Here is an 8,215-nt window from a genome sequence, read left to right as displayed (position 1 = left end):
GATAGGGTTTTTTTAAAAGAGAGAAATGGTTGTGTTGAGAGGGAAGTTTGGTAAGCACGAGATTTGGCATGAGAGAGAGAGGATGGAAAGAATTGGGTTGAAAATACAAAAATTAACTTTAGAACGAGTTGTAATTAGTGTATTTATTGAAAAAGTTATTGTTTTTTATTTAAAAGATTATTTTAATAAATAACTTAATCATTAAGTAAGAAAAAATTAGAATTTTTTAATAAAATACGTTATAGAGTACAATGGTTTCAATTTTCATAAAATGTCTAAAACTAAGGTGCTCTTTCGGATCAGTTACCTCGAGACAGGTTAGAGCACTTGTTCAAACATCAATCTCCTTGTGAAGAAAGAAGGCTAAACAGAAGAAAAAATTATCCATATTGTGATCAATTTAACATGACGAAAACATAAATCTAATTGTTTTCCCTCTTAACATTATAAAGTGTTCACATAAACACTTTATCGTACCCAATGAGCACTGTGTTTTCTCCGGCAGCCACCACTTGGTATGCCGTTCCTCCGCCACAGTAAAACTCTGGCATCCATTCCGCTCAAACTTCACCACCTCACTGCCACCCGCGGGCACAAACACCCTCTGAAACCCGACAAGCTGCTTAAGGGGGGTGCCCAACAACCCGGTAGGCGGCACTGCGTAAACCATGACCACATGGTTGCCATCTACCTTGCCAACATTTTGCACGACGATTTCGATCTCAAATGTCTCATCACAACTCAAATCAGAAACAAGAGCGGCAGGGCAAGCGGGTGGTGTGACACTTCCAATGTATGATAGCTGTCGACACTGTACATACTTCCCCAAGCTGATCCCGAGGCTCTTGGGTGCAGTTTTTAAGGTGTAGTTAAAAGAAGTGTAGCTCATGCCATAACCGAAGGGGAACAGGGGTTTGCCAGAGAAGAACTTGTAGGTTCTTTCAGGATATCCCAAACCATCGATGGGTCTCAACAGCATTGATGTCATGGGGAGCTGGTCTACGTAGTCTGCTTGGTACCATGTGAAGGGGAGTCGGCCACCTGACAAATTTTAAGTTGGAACCCGTTAATAAATAAATAGTCACAATTCTGCAGATCAACTCTTTCTCTTGGTTTAGTAATGAAATGCCGAGAATTCGCTAGTGAGATTAATGAATTGATTGTAAGACTTTCTATCTTTTTTGCCATAGAATGCAAGAATATCACCCCCAATGTAGCTAGACATTGAAAGAAGTATGTTATTTCCCAATTGAATGCAAAAATAGCATCATAATATAGCAAGACACATTGACAGAAGTGAGAAGAGAAACTAAAGCTACTCATTTTACTGATGAATATCAAAGTGTTAAGAATAGAATGACAGAACATGATTCATATAGAGTACTCCAAAAAGTTGAGATATGGCTCAAATGATGATGATGAATAGCAAAGTGTCAGCAACGAAATTTGGAAGAACAAGTTTTGAAAGGAATGCCTCAATTTCAAGTGATCTATTACATTTATGATAGCCCTGGTTTAATCCTAAGCTAATCTAGATGTGCATTTTCTTACTTTTTTTCGCTCCCATATAAGGGGACTTTTTTTTTTTTCCTCGAATTTTGAGATCCTTTGGACAAAATGGAGAAAAGAAAGAATTCAGTTGTAATTCTAGAAAAGAAAGCTGCCACTAGGATAAACAAACTATTACACAGGCAACCGCGCAGGGGAAACAAAAGGAACCACAAACCTGGATTGTAATGTCCATAGATTACATCAGCAATGGCACACCCTCCTTCACCACCAGGATAACCAGCCCACACAACTGCAGATACCTTGGGGTTGTCCATGGAAAAGGAGATATCGACACCTCCAATAGACAAAATGACCAAAATGACAGGCCCCTTGGCGGCATCTGCAATCTCACTGATCAAATTGATTTTGGTAACCGGGAAGGAGAAGATCATTCCTATCACGGTCTTCAGCCTCCATCGACACGTTGATTCCCATGAGGAGGATGGTGGCATCGGCGTTTTTCACTGCCCTTACAGCAGGCCAAAACAGGGTCATGTTCTGGCATTTTATGTCTGCACATCCAGGTTCGTAACTCACATTGGCATACTCTGAAAGTCCTAGGAGAGGAGTCATACTTCTACATGGAGGTCATGAAAATGAGAACACAAACAAGAATTAAGGAGATCGATCTATAAAACTTGAAAAGTAGTAGGAATAGGGAAGTAAGAGTCATTTTCTCCCCTTTACCTACCTTCATAATTCCTGAGCATCGCAATGGTGGCATTGGCATGGGGACCCACTACCACGACATTCTTATGTTTGTGCTTGTTCAGGGCAAGGCCACTCCTAGAATTCTTGAGTAGGACTATGCCTTCCCTAGCAGCATCTGCCGCTAGCTCGATATTTGAGTCGGAGCACACATCGGACTTGCCGAGGCCTGCGTAAGCAGGGCTTCCATCAAAATAGCCCAGCCTCATGAGTACCATATACAAATTGTTCAAGGCCTTATCAATGTCAGCTCCTCTGACCTTGCCCTGGGCAACTGCAGAATTGGTGAAGTTGGTAAAATATACCCCACAGTCCAAATCCAATCCTGCAACCACTAGTCCAGTCCATCATGTAACACAAATCAACAAACGGATTGGTAAATAAAAAATTTACCAGTCTATATGTATGGTATAGCAATATCAAGAATAAAATCCAAGAAGAGGAGAATCGCATCGCAATTTCCTTGCCTGATCGGAGGGTTTGTGCCACAGTGTCCTCTGGCGTGTCATTGAGGAATTTTTGGTGAAGATGCATCACTTCTAATGAATCACAGTCAGAAACAATATACCTACAACAGTTGATTTCAAATGGGGCAAAGTTATATGAGGTGAGCATCATAACACCTCAATCAGAAGTTGGCAAACATGTAGAAGGAAAGAACAGGGATATGATGCCGAAAAAACAAAATAGAAGAAGAAAACCAAGAAATTGCATATGCTCCATCACTCACCCATGGAGATTCCATTCTCCTCTAATGGTCTGTGAGAGAAGCTTGGGATCTGCGCATGCAGGTATGCCATTGACCTTGTTGAAAGAGCACATGACGCTACTGACATCGCCGTCCCGTACACACATCTCAAAGGGGGGGACGAACGTCTCTAACATGTCCCTCTCTGTCACCTGCCCATCTCAAACCATGAACAACCCCAGAGATGAGAAGAATAATTGAGCATTTTTTAACTGAATCGATGGGATACATGTTCTTACCCTCGCGTCGAAATGGAAGCGGTCAACACCTTGCCATGCCTCGATGTCATACGTTGCGTAGTGCTTGCAGCATGCTGCAACTTTGAGCGGCCTCGTGTTCAAGTCCTCCTCTGATGCATTGGTGCCAGGAGTGGTTCCCTCGACATCTTGAAGGCCCTTGACATAGGTCACGGCGTAGCGTCCCACCGTGTATGGGTCTTCCTCTGGTGTCTCCATGATCCTCCCCCATCTTGGATCCCTAGCCACATTGACATTCGGGCTCCAGAATGTTAGACTAGCCAAACCCAGATTGTTCATGGCTCTGGCCTTTGTAGAAACCACCTAAAATGCACATACAAAAGGCATGGAACTTCCGCATCATTTTTTATTATGAATTTGTATGATAGAGGTGAGCAGGTCGGGGTTGGTGTTGCTCATGCAGTGTTCAAGGCTTAATCATCCTGGTTTGTACGAGGGAGGCCTAAAGTTCCCATTGTGAATGTCATCCCGGAAAAGCAAAGACATTGTTTGTAAATTTTTTTCTTTTTTTTTATGTGTGTGGGGTTTTTCCCAGCCTCCTAAATCCGGGTTTTGGTAACCATAAAGGTACTATTTAGAGTATAGGGCCCACTTAAATATATAAAAGAAAAAATTAACAAAAAAAACTTAAAAAATAAAAAAATATAAAAGTAAAATAAAATTGAATGTACCATAAAAAGTCCAAAAAATATAAAACACAAATTTGTAAAGAATGAATTTATGGTTTGTGACATTCAAGAAAAATTCAAAAAAAAAGAAAAATATGAAAGTAGGCCACATGACAAGAACAACACTCACTCAGTGTAGAAAAATTCTAAAGTGAGAGTCTAGTGCCAGGCCTTGCAGCCATGGTAAGAAGGGGAAGAATGGCTGCCCCCAGACAGAGAAAGAGTTGGAAGGTTTCCATTGCCATTGCCCTTGATGAGAGGAGTAGGTGCTGTGAAATGTTGGGAGGATTAGGTCTCTACTATTGGATAAAAAATGTGTATCTCTTCTTTTTTTCTCTAATTCTTTTTAATATTTATCTTTTCTTTCTCTTTCTCATTTTTTTTTTATTTCTTCTTACTCTCTCTAAATATTTTCTCTCGCTAACTCTCTTTCCCTTTCTACTTACTTCAACAACTCAACAAACATGATTCCAACAACTCAACAAACATGATTCCAACATGATACAAATCTTGACTGTGTCTAATTTTCATAGGGAATACGGTTGAAGGGAGGTTGAAGGTGTCTAATTTTCTGAACTCAACAAACATGATTCCAACACGATACAAATCTTGACTCCGTCTAATTTTCATAGGGTATACGGTTGAAGGGAGGTTGAAGGTCTCTAATTTTCATAGGGGATGCGGTTGAAGGGACGTTTTATGGGGGTTGGAAGGTACACATAAGTTGTTATACAAATATCTTTGGCGAGAGTAGGAGTGTTAGAGAGAAAGAAGATATAAAAAATAATTAGAGAGAGAAAAAAGAGATAAATATTAAAAAGAATTAGAGAGAAAGAAAAGATAAACATTAAAAAGAATTAGAGAAAGAAATAAGAGATAAACATAAAGGTTGTTATACAAATCTTCTTGGGAGAGAAAGAGAGTGAGAGAGAGAAAAGATCTAAAGAGAAAGAAGAGATAAAAAAGAATTAGAGAAAGAAAGAAGAGATAAATATTAAAAAGAATTAGAAAAAAGAGATAAACATAAAAAGAATTCGAGAGTTGAAAGAGATAAATATAAATGTTGTATAATATTTTAGTTTAAAGGTTATTTTGGTAAAAAAAAAAGCAAAAAATTGAAAAAAAAGGTATGTGTGAGGTTTAAATGCCAAAATTGAAGAAAAATGATGTGGTCGAGGTTTATGAAAGTTAAAGTTTTTTTTTCTAAATAGACGAACATTAAGGTATATTTATGAAATTATCACAAATATACTTTAAGGGCCCGTTTGGATACCTGGAAATATAATGTCTGTGAAATTTATTGCTGGTGTAATACATTACCTGTAAATAGGTTGTTATTGTTTGGGTAGTATTTAGATGCAACCTCGGAAATACATTGTTATTGTTTGGCTATGTCCGGAAGAAATATAGGAAATGTATTATCAACATTTTACCAGCAAGTGCCTATAAGATATTATTTCTTTCTTTTTTATCACAAAATTCCATTAAAATGCAGAATTATCATTTCTATTTTTTTTTTTTACAAAATTCCACTAAAATACGGAAGTAAAATCAGCATCACTCCATTCCAAAAAGATTTTTAATAATAACATCATCACCATTCTAAAAAGATTTTCTAATAATAACTTGTACCATTTTACGGTCATCATGATACCATTTCCTATTTATTTTACATGCATTCATATATCTTCTAACATGATATTGGTTTCAACATGATAAGTCATTGGAACAATATGATTAGAATAACATGATTTTATTATGATAAGCCTTATTTTTATTTCTTTTTTATAGAAGTCTTTCAAATGTCTCTCTATATAATTTCAAATAAACAATACATTTATGATACTAATTCAAAATCTCTATAGTAAGAATTAAAAAATAGTAAGAAGTTTGATTAGTAAACTAGAAGGTTTGGTAATTGCAGCATAAAATTTTGAGGTATTGGAGGAGACTAAAGATGTAAGTTATTTCAATTGAGATTTTAGTAATCTCTTATGAAGATTATGTTATCTGAAATTTTTTATTTTGATTGTGTTGTATGAAATTTTTTATTATGATTGTATTGTGTAATTTATCATTGACTACTGATTTTTATTTTTATTAATTTTATTTTTATACGACATTTATAGAGGAAGAACGCTTACTAGAGAAGATTTTTTTAATCATGACAGGGTAGAAAAAAGTCACGCAAAAGATTTTTCAAAATTACCCGTCACTCCCATAATCTATTAGCGTACGTAATAGATTTCTTGATTTTTAGAGAAATCTTATATAATCTCAGAAATCTTGCGTAATCTCTTTCTATTTCCTTACGATTAAGTGTGTACCAAACAGTAGAAATGCCGTATTTCCTTATAATCTATTGTCTCGTAATAGATTTCCAAGTACCCAAACGTCTCCAAAATATTGAAGCCTAGTTTATCCTCTCTCTCTTTTTTCTCTTTCCTCAAACAAGTTTATATTTCACGTGATATTTATTCTTATCCTCACTATCTTCTTTCTCTCTCTTCTCTCTTTTCTCTCTTGTTAGATGATACTTTGAATATTTTTTCCTTTTTTTATTATTATCTATGTGTGGGGGTTTTTCGAGCCTCCTAAACCCAGGTTTTGGTACCCATAAAGGTACTATTTAGAATATAGGGCCGACTTAAATATATAAAAGAAGAAATTAAAATAAAAAAAAAGAAACTTAAAAAATAAAAAAAAAATTAAAAATAAAATAAAATTGAAGGTACCGTAAAAAGTCCAAAAAAATATATAACATAAATTTATAAAGAATTAATTTATGGTTTGTGAAATTTAAGAAAAATTAATATATATATATATATGCCACCTTACAAGAACAACTCACTCGTGTAGAAAAATTCTAGAGTGATTTAGGTATGGGCTTTAAAATCTTTACTACTGGTCAACCTAATTTTTTTTTCAAAATTGCCCCTCAATCTGACGATCCTATCCTCATATCGAATTTTATTTTTTTTAATTTTTTTTGGTTTTTTCATTAGTAGGAAAAATAAAACTAACAAAAAAAAATTAAACTCAGGTCCAAGGATTCTCGGACTGAGTGGCAATTTTGAAAAATCAAAGCATGCGGGTTGGCCGACCTTTTTTGTAATTTCTAGTTATTTTAGGGAAATTTTTAAGATCCCTACGTAAATTATTCAAAATTCTAAATTGCATATAGACATTGATTTCAAAGTTTTATATATTTTTACAGTTTTTTTTTAAAAAATAAAAAATAAATAAATAAATAAAGTACCCAAAAGGTGCATCAAAGTACCCATGGCAAGGAGCTGCATCTAAGTTTTTTATCTTTGCATAAAAGAAAAGAGAAAGAAGAGAATATCGCTCGGTGTATGTTCCTCTTAACTGGCCTATGGCCTTCCAGAGAAATTCGTTGAAAGAGGCTGCCATGAGGATTACTTTTGGAATTAGATAAAAAAGAATTAGTGAGAAAAAGAAAAGATAAATATTAAAAATAATTAGAGATAAAAATAAGAGATAAACCTAAAAAGAATTAGAGATATGAAAGAAATAAATATAAATAGGATGAAAGAGATAAATATAAATAGTAGGAAGGGGTTGACAACATAGTTTTTGCCGTACTTAAAATGTCTTATTGCATGGGTTAGTTTTTACGGTATGTCGTATAACATTTTATTTTGGTAAAAAAAAAACATCAAAATTGAAGAAAAATGGTGTGGGCAAGGTTTATGAAAGTTAAATGTTTTTTCTAAATAGAAAAAAATTAGATTATATTTGTGACACAATTATACTTTAAATATTTAAACCTAGCTTATCCTTTCTCTCTCCTCTTTCTCTCTCTTCTCAAACATGCCTAAATTTGATGTGATATTTATTTTTATCCTCTTTCTTTTTTCTCTCTTCTCACTTTTCTCTTTTGTTGGACGATAGACCAGTTGTTTAAAAGGTTTTGAAAAGCATGGAGTTTTTAATGGACTTTAAAACATAAAAAAAAAATTAAACAAAAATCGTATTTTAAATGTAGAGATACTAATTATTATAAGAAGTAAAAATAAATGAAGAGAAAAGCATAAAGTGCAGCATTAGTTCCATTCAATGTTTGCAAAATCGAACTTGAACAATTAACCGAACATGGGCCTGGAAGCAGTTTAACCGGCCAATTCAACAGCTCTAATCGGGTAAGTCCTGGGCGGTCAAAAAAGTGTTGAAAAAAAATACAAAGAAGAAATCTACTAAAATATGAAAAACATATAAAGAATGATTAAAACAAAACACATTCAAATGAAGTTGAAAATTAA

The 8,215-nt window shown here is 34.7% G+C and overlaps 1 pseudogene; it reads right to left on the bottom strand.

The window, feature by feature from the left end:
- Positions 1-455: 455 nt before the first annotated feature.
- On the bottom strand, positions 456-7,358 carry LOC18448824 (beta-xylosidase/alpha-L-arabinofuranosidase 1-like; annotated as a pseudogene).
- Between the last annotated feature and the right edge of the window lie 857 nt (positions 7,359-8,215).

Source organism: Amborella trichopoda, chromosome 3 (assembly GCF_054954075.1).
Source record: "Amborella trichopoda isolate Santa Cruz 75 chromosome 3, AtrichopodaSantaCruz75HAP2 v2.0, whole genome shotgun sequence".
Lineage (NCBI taxonomy): Eukaryota > Viridiplantae > Streptophyta > Magnoliopsida > Amborellales > Amborellaceae > Amborella > Amborella trichopoda.
This window is presented reverse-complemented; position numbering and strand designations above follow the sequence as displayed.